General features: G+C 48.5%; 1 protein-coding gene across 1 annotated transcript in view; it reads left to right on the forward strand.

Moving 5' to 3' along the window:
* The first annotated feature begins 660 nt into the window (after window positions 1-660).
* Window positions 661-15,276, forward strand: part of Dyrk1a (dual specificity tyrosine phosphorylation regulated kinase 1A) — a 114,990-nt gene continuing 100,374 nt past the window's right edge. The window contains exon 1 of the mRNA XM_051150291.1: window positions 661-812. The gene's annotated coding sequence lies outside the window, so the exon portion shown is untranslated. The remainder of the gene's footprint in view (window positions 813-15,276) is intronic.

Here is a 15,276-nt window from a genome sequence, read left to right on the forward strand (position 1 = left end):
TCGCCATTTTGTTGGTTGGTTTTTTTTTAAACCCTTTCGCTTCCCGCCCGAATAATAATAAAAAGCCCCATTGGAGTGAGGCGGGGGTGGCGGCGGCAACCGCGGCGGGGGGATCCGGGGAGACTGCTGCCGTCGCTGCTGCCGATCGCGGCCCGGCTCGGGCTGAGAGAGCGGACTCCCCGAGCGGGGGTGCGGGCGCCGCCGCCGCCGCCGCCGCTTCTGCTGCTGCTGTTGGTGCCGCTGCCGCCGCCGCCGCCGGCGAGCGGGCGGGACCGGTGTGAGTGTGAGGGAGCGTGTGCGAGGGCGAGTGTGCGCGCGGGGAGTGTGCGCGAGTGTCTGTGCGGGATCGGGGGCGGGCGGTCCGGGCTCTCCTGGCGGAGCCGCCGCCGCCGCCGCCGCCGCCGCCGCCGCTCGGGCCCCGGCGCTCCTCGCTGCGCAGCTTCGGAGAGCGCGCGCCATTTTGTGAGATTTACAAAAATCCTCGTCGGGAAGGAGCGGCCGCCGGCCGCCGATCGGCTCCCGCCCTCCGCACCGGGCCGGGCCGGGCCCCGCCGCCGGCACTCGGGGGCCCGGGGACTGCGGTATTTGCCGGGGAGGGGCTGTCGCCTCCCCGGCCGCGGGCGCCGCCGGCCCCGCCATCCGGACGGACCCTGAGCCAGCCAGCGCGGCTGCGGCGCGGAGCCGGGACGCCGGGGGCGGAGGAGAGAGGCGGCCCGGTCGGGGCGGCGCTGGCTGCGGAGGCCGCGGCGCGGGAGCTCGAGGCTGAGACTCACCGGAGGGAGCAGCGGCGCGAGCGCCCCGCCATCGTCCCGGTGAGTGTCCGCCCCGCCCGGCGCGGCGCGGCCCTGCGCGCGGCTTCCCCGGGGCCTGCGAGCCGGGCTCGCCAGGCCTCTGGCGGAGGGAGGGAGGGACCTGCCATCTTAGGAGCGGGCGGGCGGGCGGGCGGCCGGGGGCAGGCCTCCGCGGGAGGGAGGCCGGGGAAGGCCGTGTCCCCGAGGAAAGTTACGGCGGGTGGGACCCGCGGGCTCGGGCCGGGCCGGCGCCAGACCTCCACTGGCCGCCGGGGCGCAGGGGAGGAGGCTGTCTTCCTCCTCCTCCTCCTCCTCCTCCTTCCTCCTCCTCCTGTTCCTCTTCATCCTCCCTCCTCCTCTTGTTTCTCCTCATCCTCCCTCCTCCTCCTGTTCCTCCTCATCCTCTTCCCCCAGCTCCTCCCTCGTCCCTCCTCTCCGTCCCCACCGGCGTGCGGAGCGCTGGGGTTCTAGGCAAGGACAATGCACGGGTTAAGAAGATGGGGCTAGCTGCCGGTAGGCGAGGACGCAGGCAGGGCCGGCCAGGGCCGCGGCGGCGGAGCTCGGCAGCTTGCTGCTGTCTGCGAGGCCCCGTGGGCCCGGGCCTGGGGACCCGGTGTGCTCGGAAGTCGGGCAGCAGGCGCGGGCGATCCGGGCCCACCGGAGGGGCCGGGGTGACCTGCTTAGCAGCGTGAGGAGACGTGGATTAGGATGGATACCTGCGAATGGCAACAGAACTTCCCCGGTCTATTTATAGGCGCAGACCCAGTCGGGCTCCAGAGGCTCCAGAGCCGCTGACTATCTGCGCTTAGCTAGAGGGCCCCTCCCTACCCCTAAATAGTTAAAAATGGCAAAATTCGTGAGTCAGTGACTCCCGGACTTGTCTGTCTTTTGCCCAGCCCTAGATTATGTGAGTCCTGTCATCCAGGTGCAGCATCGTTTGCTTCTTGGGACCTGCCAAATTGCCAGGAAATATACCTTGTAACTGTTTTCGCGCTCATAGGTTAGTGCCAGGCATTCTTAACTACTGTTTTATATATTCCCTGGCTTAACCTACCAGTAGGAAATGTTACCCATTTTACAGATGAGCAGACTGAGCCTGGAGGTGGACAGTGACTAGTCCAAGGTCATACAGTCAGGACTGCAGGAGGCAGTTGTCAGTTGTCAGTTGTTAGCCTGGGTTTCTGACCCTCATCTTGTAAATTATTATTAAGCTCTGTGTGATGACTCAGGGCTCTAACCTAGAGACTGTTTGGGTCCAGGTTTTGGTGGAGTTAATTTAGGGTTTGCAGAGTGCAGCTTAAATGAGCCCTCCTAATGAAACTTGTCACCCTCGAAGCAAACCAGTCTGCTTCTGGGTGGAAGAACTGAAAAAGAGTGCTGCGGCTCCGTCTTCACAGCTAACCACTGTTACAGTGCAGAGTTCCCTCTGTATGCTGATAAGATAACAAAGCTTGGTGTAAAGTTATAATTTTTTCTTTAAATACTTAGATTCCTCTTGACACTTTGTATTTTGCATGCTAAGAATAGCTATTAGGTACTTTGAGATGTTGGTTACCTTGCTTTTTCTTAAATTTCTCTTTTTAATTGTTCTTAAAGAATTAACATTTTCAGGTAGACTATAAGTGGGAGGCAGGAACTCACATTTCCTGGTTCAGGTTTCAAAGGAATAACGGTTAAGAGGTTTATTTGGCTACAGTCACTGCATTTTGAGGGTCCTTGACTTTAAAGACTCCTGTCCTTCCGAGCATCTGCCTCGCTGGGCATGGTGGTGGTGTCTGTGGTAACTGTCCAAACAGAGTTAGATTCCAGACCTTGCCAAAAAGTTAAAAGACTCTTGTCAGCATCTACAGCAAGCTCTCTTGTAAGAACGGCTACATGAAGTTCGTGTTTACTTCAGGGATGCCGAAGTTCAGAAATTACCCTGGAAGGGTCACCCCTGTAAGGCAAGGACACGCGTTTCTTACTCCTGGTGGATGCTGAAGACATTGTTATCTTTAGAGGGTAGAATTGAATGGAGGGTGAGTATTAGTAAGGGCAGGAAGTGAAGAAACGGTGCAGCAAGACCTTCTGAAAGACACTCTGGCCTGTGCCCTGTTATAAATGTGACTTCAGTCATTGCTGTGTGCTAGGGATTGGAACGCGGAACCTTCAAGACAGCGTGGACAGTCAGTCCAAAAGACCCTTGGCTAGAACAATCTCCCTGAGACTTGAGCTCTGTCACTTGGTTTTATTTATGGCTTCCTGAGTTTGTGACTTACAGATGGGAGTGCAGTGCTGAGTGCAACAGTGTGTTCAAGGCCTCCAGGTGTGTGCAGTGCTGTGACCCTAGGAAGGGGAGGCGACGATTGTTAGAGGTATGGCATGGACTTTGTCATGCATGTTATGTAACTGCAAAGATAGTACTATGTGCAGTTACTTTTGGATATTACTTTAACCCCTTTAATACCACAGAGATACTTAATTAACAGAGGTTATAGAGTGTGTGTGTGTTTGGCACATGTCTACATAGAGGAGGAAAGTTTGTATAGAGTTTTGAGTGGCGGAGAACTGTCTTGTACATGACATTACAAATACGAGCCACAGAGAGTGGGCTTAAGTTGACTTTCTTGGTCCTTGTGGTCACATGTGTGTTAATTTGTCATTTTCCTTTTTGTTACAAACTCACTTTGCACCTGCCAACCAGTGTCCTTCCTTCCAGCAACTTCTCCCAAGAAAGGACTTCCTACCTTCCAGCCCAGCAGACACCAGTACCTGAAAGCCTGCTGGGAACTTGGCTCTGCACTTGTAGTTATTAGTCCCAATAATTCTGTGGTGTCCCTAAACAGTAACTTGGTGCTAACAGTCTCCTCTCTGTTGAGTGTTTTGTCGGCTTTCCTCCATCTTACACTGGATTACTTTCCTTTTAGAAGTGAAAATGTTGCTTGGAAATACCCCACCGGGCCACCTGTAACTTGACGACACAGTTTGCCTGTCACTGGGAGGCTGTGTGACCAGACTGCAGTAGTCTGTAGAGTGGGCTGTGCCTCTCAAGGCTGGACCTGTGTCATCCTGGCTATCTGTCTTTGTTCGATGTTGAGACCGCCTGTGGTAGTTCATAACCCAATGCTTGCACTATTTGGGATTATACAATATGGGGGTTAAGATTGCTGTTTAGTGACTTGGGGAAAAACTAAGATATTTGACGTTACCTACAGTTTCTCCTTTGTTGACCCTAAATGCAGGAATCTTTCGAAACCTTCATGTCAGCTTCATAACGTTAAGCTAGAGTGTGTGTAGTCTTTGTTGGGCATGTGAGAGTTGAGTACAGGTTTCAGAGGACTAAAATAAAGTCACATATTAGTAGACAAAGTAGGCAAGTCTTATTTTTCTAAATTCTAGTTTCATTTTCGTATATAAAAAACAAAAATGACTTGGAAGTACATTGCACTAAATAAAACAGCTATGCTTTTTAAGGTTATATTTTGGCTTTGCAATTGTCCTTTGAGATTTGTGTGCTGAGTTGCAGTTGTTGGTTGAGAACCCTCTAACCTGCTGTGATTCCACCAAGGCCAGCTTCTGTTGACGGAGAGCCACACTGGATTCTTGACAGTTAGCTCTTCATCGGTGCCACTGTTCTCAACAGTGATTTTTATTTATGTTGTTACTGTTACTAAGCTAACTTTTGACAAGATGAGTAATTCTTGACTAAGGATGTGTGCACAATGTAATACACAGCAGTCATTAAAAATTTTGGGCCTTGATGATGTCATTTTATCACACAAAATTGAAATCTTATAGCTGAGATTCTTTACTTTGTGGGAGCCTACTGTGATGGTTTGACAAGGAATGAAACCAGCTTTTAGAAGACATCAGATCTTCTTTTAATAACATTGTCATAATCAAACCTTCTTATATGGTTCCTTTTATATGTTTTTTTAAAGTTTTATTAAAATTCCAGCCCTAAGTTGATTTTTATTTAGAAGTATTTGCTGTGTTTGGATAGAAGTGTGTTGACCCTGTGGCTCTTTTCCCAGATGATTCTGGTGTGGTCAGGAGTGGTGCCTGAGGCCCTGCGGGCTTTGAGATAGTAAGTCTCAGGAGGGAGAGCCTTCGGGCTACCCTTAGCATCAGTCTTCACACCTGTGGCAGGGGTCCATGATATCTGGTTCTTCTGTAGATGGCCTGATGAATGCTTCTCTTTTCATTCCATTCTGTCTTTCTCTGCATTGTTGCCCCAGAGATGCCTGGGCCCTCCCCTGTCCCCAGCTGTGCTGAGACTCGACCTAGGGCTTTATACACACACTGGGCAAGCATTTTCCCATTGCCTCCCTCCTCAAGCTAAGCAGGACTTTCTTCGTTCTTTCACAACCTTTATTGCTGATAGCTGTATAGTGAGTCATCAGTGATTTATATATGCTTACTCACTTAATGTCTGTCTCTCCTCTCCATTAGATTGTCCATTTGGGCAATAGTGTGGCTTTCTTTTCCATGTGCTATTGGCCATATTTAGTCATGTGGCCTTATTTAGTTGCACGGCAGGCTGGGATTTGTGGTCTTTGGTAGGGTTGCTGTTTATTTGGCTGAGAATTTGCTTCTACTATAGACAGGTAGAAAGAAGGAAAATTAAACATTGCTTGTTAACTTCCAAATATTTTGGGAGAAATCATTGGAAATAAGGCAGCTTATTGACCAGGCACTGTTGAGTTTTAGTCATTAAACATTTGTCCTGTAGTTTGCAAACTCAAAATAGATTGTTCTGTAGTCCTGATGAGAATGACTACATTTGTACTTAAATTTTTTTTTTTTCTTTTGAGTGAAGGTATTTGGGGCCTAATATCACTATTTTCTGGTAGAAACAATTCTTTATGGTTGTGATTATATCATGTAAATAATAGAATCTAAACTTGGATTTTTGCCCTGAGTGGTCTGCTCTGGGCCGTGCTGTATGTGTGGTCTGACCATAGAGCGGACAATGCTAGACCAGCGCTTGGGTCTTGTCAGGCTTTCAGTGTCTGAGAGTCACTAGTGTGAGGGTGAGAGAGCAGTGACCAGTGACTTGGGATGCACACACTACCTGCTGCCACTCCTTGGAGCAGTGCCTGGGTGGGGCCTGGGGCAGCTGATAGTGCTCTCTCGGGATTTCCGAGCTCAGCGGACTTTGTGTAGTTTGGGAGCTTTGCTCATAAGAGTCCAGGTCACCCTGATGCAGCACACTTAAGCGCCTCTGAGGGATCAGTTCATCCCACCTTGACAGGAGGAGCGTAGAGAGCCCGGTGCCTGAGCTGCAGTGGGGTGGCTGGGCTAGTGGGCTGCTCGGCACTGCTGGCGTTTGTTCTTGCGTGCAGACCTGTAGGGCTCATGCTGCAGCCCCGTTTTATAGGGCGTCTCTCATGCAAGAGCTCATTGCTAGGGAGTTGTTGGGATGATAATTTTCTTATTTAAAGGAGGAATTGAGGTTTTTACAAGGTGTGGTTAGTAGCAGGACTCTGGTGGGTGGCTTTGGGGTAGGTAGATTGGCGGGGTCTTGGCATGATTAGGTAGAACAAACACAGCTTGTGTCCCCAAATTATTACTTTTCCTTTTTATCTGATTGCTTAGAGTTTTCACTAGTTGTGATTCACCTCAGTAGCGTCTCTAATTTAAAATGGAAATAGGCTCAGAGGAATATCCTTCCCCTGTTAACCAGGTTAGCGCTATTTATCACTGAGCTGACTGTCATTTTAGAAGTCAGAGGTCAGCACCTGCACCAAACACAAGCCTTTCAGATGGGGAGGTAAGAGTATGTCACATGTCCTTTTTCTTGAAGAAGAAGGGTGTAATGACAGCTACCACTTGGTTAGGAGAGACTTGTGCTCTCCGTGTCTCCAGTTACTAGAGCGTGGGAGCCGTGAGGGGTCATCCCACTGAGGCAGAAGAGCATCCCTTTCTTCCACGGGTCTTCTCCTCCATGGAAGGGTTAAATCTTAGTCATTTCATGTGATGGTGTAGGGTTGTTTTTGTTTGTTTGTTTTGGTTTTTCGAGACAGGGTTTCTCTGTGTAGCCTTGGTTGTCCTGGACTCACTTTGTAGACCAGGCTGGCCTCGAACTCACAGAAGATCCACCTGCCTCTGCCTCCTGAGTGTTAGGATTAAAGGCGTGCACCTCCACGCCCGGCTGAATGTGTAGTTTTTAACTATCAACAAGGCAGGTGTACTCAGGGTTAAAGAGTGAAGTACCAGAGTGCTGTGCAGTCATCCTCGTGCTGTGGGCCAGTGGGGAGTAACTGCTCACGGTTTTTCTAGCAGACATGTCCTGTGCGTGTTCATGTGCAGACACATATACATTGCATATAATATGCACTGTGCTGCAGAACTGTGCAGGTATGGCCTTCCCTCCTTCCTTCCTTCCCTTCCCTCCATGCCTTTCCTCCCTGTCCTCCGTTCTTTGGGTCACAATGGGGTGGCAGACCCAGGGCATTGTGCATATTTAGTCTTATTTTAAAAATCCGTAGCAGTTGTAGCTGGGGGTGGAGGTGCACGCCTTTAATCCCAGCACTTGGGAGGCAGAGGCAGGTGGAACGCTGTGAGTTCAATGCCAGCCTGGTCTACAAAGCAAGTCCAGGACACCCAAGGCTACATACACAGAGAAACCCTGTCTTGAAAAACAAACCAAACAAACAAACAAACAGAATCCATAGTTAGGTAGCTCGTGTCTACATGCAATGTCTATGCATCTAAAATCAAAGACACACTAAACATATAGCCTTTTGACTTAAACTTCATGCTTGTCATGGAAATATTCCTGTGTCAGCTGAGAAGCTGGTCTCTATCTCTCTCGAGCAACCCCCCCCCTCGTGTGCTAAGCAGTGACCCTAGGGCATCCCCTGCTGCAGGCCAGTGCTCTCCCACTGAGCTGGACCATCGGCCCTTTCACTTACTCTGAGGCCCTGCTCCGTATTATCCTTGGGTTCACTCTGTGTCCCATCAGGCCTTGCTCAGATCTTCCTGCTTCAGCCTCTGGAGAGGCTGGGATCGCAGGCCTGTACCCACTGGCCTGGCTTTATTTCTTGAGTTTGGTGACAGGATCTCTCTAGTCCAGACTGTATTTACTCTGCAGCTCACACTGGCTTCAAACGCAGCAATCCTTCTGCTACCACACCTGACTCTGTCATGTGGTTTTCTTTTCTAAATTGTTTTTGCATGTTGTTTTGATGACAAGGTCTTGCAGTATATGTCTGCCCGCCTGGAACTTTCTGTGTAGACCAGACTGGCCTTGAACTCAGAGATCTGCCTGCCTCTTCCTTGGGGTGTTTAGGATTAACATGTGTGCCACCATGCCCAACCCTCTTTAAAATTTTAAAGGATATTTATTTTTCAATTTTTATTTATTTATATGTATGTATGTATGTATGTATCTTTTATGAGTGTATGCTACCTGTGTGTAAGTGCCTTTGGGTGCCAGAAGAGGGTGTTGGGATCTCCAGAGTGTCAAGCATTTAGGAACCTCCTGGAACCCTGGAAACTGAATTGGCTTCCTCTGCAGGAGCAGTAGAAACTCTTGACCTTGGAGCCGTCGTTCTAGCCTTTTCCCCTCCCTCCCTCCCTTCCATTTCTTTCTTGACCGAGTTTCGCGTAGCTCAGGACCTCTTCTCCTCCTGTGGGAGCCTCTGCAGTGTGGTTACAGGCGTGTGTCAGCACACCCACTTCATGCCGGGGCTCAGGCTCACACCTGGGGAGTCATGGGTTATAGGCAAGTACTCTACCAATTGAGATAGGTCCTTAGCCCTTGCCAGGTTTTGTTTTGTTTTGTTTGATTGGGAACAGTTTCATTTTATGTGTATTCTTTGGTTTATTTGGTTCTCATGAAGGGACATTAAAATTGTCTTCATACTTTGATGTTTTAAACAATGTTGCTCTTACGTTGTAGATATATCCTATTTTTGAGGAAAACTATGTACCAGCTATAAGCACATTTAAATGTATTTTGCCAAATTGTATTCTAAAATATAGTACTAACTTAGATGTTTACAATTAGTGTCTCAAGAGTGCATTTTCCCAATTTTTAGGATGGCAGATACTTTAAGTTTTTATTTATTTTGCAGTTTGGATTTGTTTTTGTTTAATTATGACTGAAGGCTGAATTTGAACATCTTGAATTGTACTGTATGTGTCCCCTATCCCTTTATGGTCCTAGCCTACCTGATGACAACCCCCCCCCCCCCCCCCGCTAGCATCCTGCATGTTGGGATTAAAATATAGACCCCCATCCCTGGTTTAGGGCTTTTGTTTGTTTTGTTTTGTTTTGTTTTGTTTTCAAGACAGGGTTTCTCTGTGTAGCCTTGGCTGTCCTGAACTGTCTTTGTAGACCAGGCTGGCCTCAAACTCACAGTGATCTGCCTGCCTCTGCCTCTCAAATGCTGGGATTAAAGGCGTGTGCCACAGTGCCCAGCACACCTATGTTCTTATTTTAGACTTAGAATTAATTAATTAATTAATTATTTTTGGTTTTTCGAGACAAGGTTTCTCTGTGTAGCCCTGACTATCCTGGACTCACTTTGTAGACCAGGCTGGCCTTGAACTCACAGTGATTCGCTTGCCTCTGCCTCTCAAGTGCTGGGATTAAAGGTGTGCGCCACCACCGCCCGGCCCGACTTAATTTATTTTTATTTTATGAGCATTGGTATAAGGGTGTCAGATTCCTTGGAACTGTAGTTACAGTTGTAAGCTGCCGTGTGGGTGCTGGGAACTGAACCCTGGCCCTTTGGAAGAGCAGACAGTGAGTGCTCTTAACCACTGAGCCATCTCTCCAGGCCGGGGCATATGTTTTTAAGTAATGAAATATTCACTTTGTGTTAGATACATAGTTAGAGCTTGAACTTATCATGTTGTGGTTTGCCTTTACCCTGTTGAATCCTTAGCTTGGATAGATTGTCAGTGTCTAGAGGGGGCTTCCTTGTCTTGCCTTCTTACGGGGTGTGGGTGGTGGCCTCTGCTGATGGTAAAGCTGAAGGGGGTCTGATTGCTTTCCATAGATGTGTGTGCAAGGGAAGCTTAGCGCAGGCAAGGCCACTTAGCTTTGCTTTCATGGAACAGTGAGCACAGGCCAGACTGTGGTGCCTGACGGGTGTTGCCATGTGAGGAAATAGTGAGCACAGGGGAGGTGAGAGAGCTGTGGGACTTGAGCAAGGCTCTGGACCGTAGGCAGGTTTCCTGGGGTCAAGTGTGGTGTATGGCTTTGGAGAGGAAAGGCAAGGAGAGGTGAAAGAAAGAACAATGAAGGGGAGGAAAGAGAAGGAGACGGTGGAGGGGTGAGAGTTCGGCAGGCGGTACAGCAGGAGGATTTGGAAGGCTGGTGGGGGTGAGGTGAGGAGGGCAGGGCAGAGCCTGCAGGAGCAGGGGTTCTCAGTTCTTCTTCATACCTGGACCACGCCTTCCTGGAGGCGGGAGGAGGGTTAGGCCGGGTTACTGGGAGGACTGCGCAGATCTAGGGGTGCAGGGGTTCTAGTATGCCCGCTCAGGCTCCTTCCTGCTGACTGAGGGCTGGGAGAGACCAAAGAGAGTCGCCAGGGTAGCCTGTGTCTTCCATTACGGTGACTCGGGACAGTTAGCAGCACCACCAAGGATGAGAGAGAGAAAGTGGGGTGGTGGGAAAAAGTATTTTGAAACTGTGACTGGTTTGTTTGTTTTGTTTTTGTTTTTTTGAGGCAGGGTTTCTCTATGTAGCTTTGGCTGTCCTTGAACTCAGAGATCTGCCTGCCTCTGTCTCTGTCTCCCGAGTGCTAGGACTAAAGGCTTGTGTCACCACCGTCCAGCAAAACTGTGGCTCTGCAAAGAAAGAGTTGTGTCGTACTTTCCAGGTGGAAATGTAGCGTAGCAGAGATGTGAGCATGTGGTTATACCAGGTGACTCAGTATGTACTGAGAAGTCCCAGGTTGTTTTTACTTGTACAAGTATCTTCTAAAAAGATTGTGGGGCTGGAGAGATGGCTCAGAGGTTGAGAGCACTGACTGCTCTTCCAGAGGTCCTGAGTTCAATTCCCAGAAACACATGGTGGCTCACAACCATCTGTAATGTGATCTCTTCTGATGTGCAGGTGTATATGGAGGCAGAACACTGTATATGTAATAAAATATGTAAAAAAGAGCGATTATGGATGGCGATAGACCATGGATACATATGAAAACACACGCACGTACGCACGCACGCACGCACAGCTGACTTGGAACTCACTTTGTAGACCAGGCTGGCCTTGAACTCACCGAGAGCTGCCTCTTCAGTACTGGGATTAAAAGCACGCACCACCATGCTGGCTGAAACTGTTGAGCACTAAATACTGTAAAACATGGGACCAGAGCCTGGAAATCAGCTCTAAAACAGGAGCCACTGTTGTCTTTGCCATTATGGAAATATGTTCTGGTGGAAAAAAATTATATAGTTTCCTGAGCAGGATTAAGGACACAGTCTACAGGAGACATGTTACATTCTTAATTAAAGGGATGTAGGAACTGTGATTTCGTGATTTTTTTTTTAAAATTTTGTTTTATTTATTTATTTTTTGATTTCACGATTTTTAAAAAACATTTTTGAAGGTCAAAAGTTATCTTAGTCATTTTGACAGTTAATTTTGAACTAAACTATACTTAGATTAAATTAAATAGGACTCTAGTCCCTAAGCCAAATACTGGCTCCTGAGAAGTGTGTTGTGATTTGATTGTTTTTGGCAAACTGTCATGCCAGTGGTGATTTTTTTTTTTTTTTTCCTTTATCTTTACTATCAGGTACATTCGTTATTGATGGGTAATGCCTTCTGTGATAGAAAAGATGGTGAAAGTACTTCAGAATAGCTTGGATAAGAAAATGAGTAGGGTCTCATTGAGTGAATCTAACTTTTGTACATTTTTCCTATAATAATCCTGTAGCACAGTTTAAAGCGTTGGCCAATCTAGGTAAGTCCCCTGGGAGCGGGCCACCAGTTACTCAGCAGTACTGCAGTTAGGCACGTGGAAGGAAGAAAAAGTGAAGGGAGGGTTCAGGGCTGTTTGCTGAATAATTAAAAATACCAAATCCTTAATAAAGAGTGCAGGCCTATGGAGAAGGCTAGGGAAGAGAAGGTCAGTTGAAAGGGCAGCAGTGGACAGGGACCTTCTGGCTGGAGGTTGTGGCACTCAGCCTGTGGAGGCCAGAGGTCAGCCGCGGGGCACATTTCTCAGGGCCGCCCACCTTGCCTTGCCAGACAGTTTCTCTCTCCCAACCCAGAATTCACTGATTAGGCTGGTTCCTAGGGACCTGCCAGTCTCTGCCTCTTACAGTACTGGGCTGATGGGCATGTGCCACCACACCTACGCTTTCTGCAAGAGTGCTAGGTAGGGTCAGGCTAAGCCTGGGCTTGCACATGTGGACCTTCATGAAGCTGAGGCAGGACATCAGGAAGGACTGCAGGCTGGGCTGAGCTGAGACTCTTGTCTCAGAACAAACAAAAAGAAAACTCCTCCCAAAGCAGAAGTAAAGACCTCCCCCCAAACAAAACAAAACAAGAAAACACCACGCCAGTGGCCAGTGGTATTAGTACTTTTAGGGTAAAGACTAAAGGTATCATAGAACCTGTGTCCTTGTTGCCTAAGTGACCTGTCCTAGATGACTGCCTCATGTGACGTCAGTCGTGGCACTGCTGCTTCTGAAGTTACTACCCTGCTTAGGTAACTTGTTTCCTCAGTCACTTTCAGCTGAGACATCATTTTTTTGGGAAGGCACATCCCCCTCACTAAGTTATTGTGAGTTTGTAAAATCTCATGTCTGTCTGTTCTTTGTTCATAATAGTTTTTTTTATTTTTTATTTTTTAGTTAGGTTGTTGTGTGTGTATTTTGTGTGTGTGTGCACCTATTTGATTAATCCCACGTAGAAATCAGCAGTGATCCACCTGCAGCATTTGCAGTCTTAGGCATTCCAGGACCTGGGGCAGTATAAGCATTAAGTGAACATTTGTTGAAGGAATCAATACACGTCTTAAGTTTTTTTCTTTAGTTAGTCTCAAGGACCAAAGAAGCGTAGCAGGACACGTTTACATTTGGAGTGAAGAGTAGGACAGGGAAGCTCTGCGTCTAGAAAAAGGAAGAGGAGAAGCCTTGTGGAGCTGAGTGACCTGGAGTGTGCGCGTGCGGGCACACTCATGCCAGTCCTGAGGGAGGGCTCTAGTGAGTTGAAGCTTCTCAGTGAATTCTGGGCTACAGGGGGAGACTCCTTAAAACAGAGCAAAACAAAAGCATCGGCAGTGTTGGCAGGCCTTTAGCTCTAGCGCTCAGGAGTCTCTGAGTCGAAGCCTCTGCCTTCCAAGTGCTGGGGTTCAACGAGGTGCAGGTGCAGCAGCTCTTTGTAAGCATTTCCCCCGGGTATTTTATGACTTGTCAGTGACTAGTTTGCGTAGTCAATGTTTGGAAAAGCAAACTTTGGGCAACTAGTTGAAGGTGTCCTTCTGTGGCCCCTGCTGGGTTTTTGGGGCACACTCATGGGTCAGATTGATGAGCTGGTCTCTGCCCTCATGGAGCTCTTCTGTGCAGCTGGAGCTCACTGGAGAGACGTGTGGAGCGGACAGGGCTCTCAGCGCGTGGGCGTCGGTTCTTGGGCTGAGCTTTGCTGGCACCACTTTATATTGCTTCTACTCTCTGGCGTGGTGGGGAGGGGTGGCCTAGCAGTATCAAGGTAAATGTAGACTTGTGGGTAAAATCTCCAACTTTTTGGCAGTTTGAGGGAGTCTCTGTACCTCAGGCTGGCTTAGAACTGATACTAGCCCAAGCTAGCCTTGACTTGAGGATACTCCTTGTCAGTTTCACAGATCACAGGCTTAAGTTACCACTTTCATCTATGAGGTTTTTTTCTTTTCTTTTTTTTCCTTTTTCAAGAAGGACTCATGTAATCCTGAGTTTCTCCTGTTAAAAAGTAAGAGACTACTTAGTAGTAACGGTAGCCACTGTGAGCTCCGGCATTAGGTAAGCCAATGGACAGATACTTATTATTAGGCATTGACCCTCTTCAGCAGCCCTACAAAGTGACTAATATTATCTGCATTTTAGCATTTTATGTTAAACAAGCAGGATTCAAGGAATCAAATTTGTTTCACATTGCTCAAAGTAGGTCCACGAGCTGCTACACCGCATAAGAAGCCAGGTCAGCATTGTGAGAAGGGAGCTGGCCTGCAGCCCGTCTTCCCTGGCTGGGTGTTGGTGGGAGGCAGAGCTCTGCTTGTCTTCTCCCAGTGTGTTGCAGGCGTCCTCATCCTGTTTGTTGCTGGCTGCCTCAGTGAGTCAGGCACTTTGGAGAATTGTGTGTAGTGGCCATTTGTTTTCCAGAGGCAGCAGTGGCAGAGGGTCGAGTTGCAGCATTTAGGTTCTGTTTGCACTGGTGTCAGGGCAAGTGGCAGTGGTAGAGTGCTGTGTCCTTCATCCGAGTGGATCTGTGGTGTGAATTTGGTAGATCTGACTATATACCTGCACCTGCCATACATGGTTTTCTTTTAGTTACTTAGTTTCAGGCTAGCTGGAGCAGAGCTAGTTCCTAACTAAACCTTTACTTAGAGCGTGTTATGTAAGACAGTTTTATGTATGGTAGGCAGATGATCCAGGATAGCCAGGGCTGCAGTGTGAGACCCTATTTAAAAAAAATTGTGGCTATAACTTGAAGTTGGTTTCCTTGATAGCAGGATAGTTAAAATAAATCTCCCAGTAGAGCAGTAGGTATGGCAGAAGGAAGCTTAATGTGCAGCAAACAGTACAGTTTTCTGTTGCTTCATAACAGTACCCTCAGAGTGAGCATCTTTAGGGCTGAGTGTCATCACCTCAGCCTCTGTGAGTCAGGTTCCTGGGTGCATTTTAGCTGAGTCCTCTGTTCTAGAGTCTTAAAAAAACACTGTGTTAGATTTGACTGGGGAAAACACTCTTATAACAGTACGCTGTTGCTGGCAGTATGAAGTCTGGCAACTTGAGTTTTTTCCCGCCATTTGGCAGGTACCTGTCTTAAACTCTTGTTCCATGGCTCCTTCAGCTTGGTTATTTACTTTATTATTGAGGCCAGAGTCAGAGACTCACTTTATAGCCAGTTGATACATCAAAACCTTGGAACTGACATCTGCATTACTTTAGCTGTATTTCCCTGGTTCTTTTCATGCTCAGGGAGAGCGAGCGAGCACTGACGTAGGGTCGTGGGAAGCAGCGTGAAGTGTGTCACCCACAGTGTGGTGAAGTGGGCAGAGGGACATCTGTTCTTGCCTCCGCTTCCTCCAGCGACATGCCTACCTCTTCTCTGGAGCTTCCTGGTCTAAGGACACGGCTGCCCTGCTGTGTGGTTGTGGAGAGGAAGTAGGTGCAGACAAACTCGTCTGTGCTGTTGAGTCTTTCCTGGCTCATCGTTGGTGACATTCTCACCTCTCTGTTGGTTTAAAGCGCCTGAGCCTGAGCCTGTCTTTTTGTTGCTTGATACTCATTCTCCTGAGTGTGGAGGTGTGTGTTCTCTTGGACCAAGCCGTGCCTGGCTGAC

The sequence above is a fragment of the Acomys russatus genome, chromosome 8 (genome assembly GCF_903995435.1).
Source record: "Acomys russatus chromosome 8, mAcoRus1.1, whole genome shotgun sequence".
Taxonomy (NCBI): Eukaryota; Metazoa; Chordata; class Mammalia; order Rodentia; family Muridae; genus Acomys; species Acomys russatus.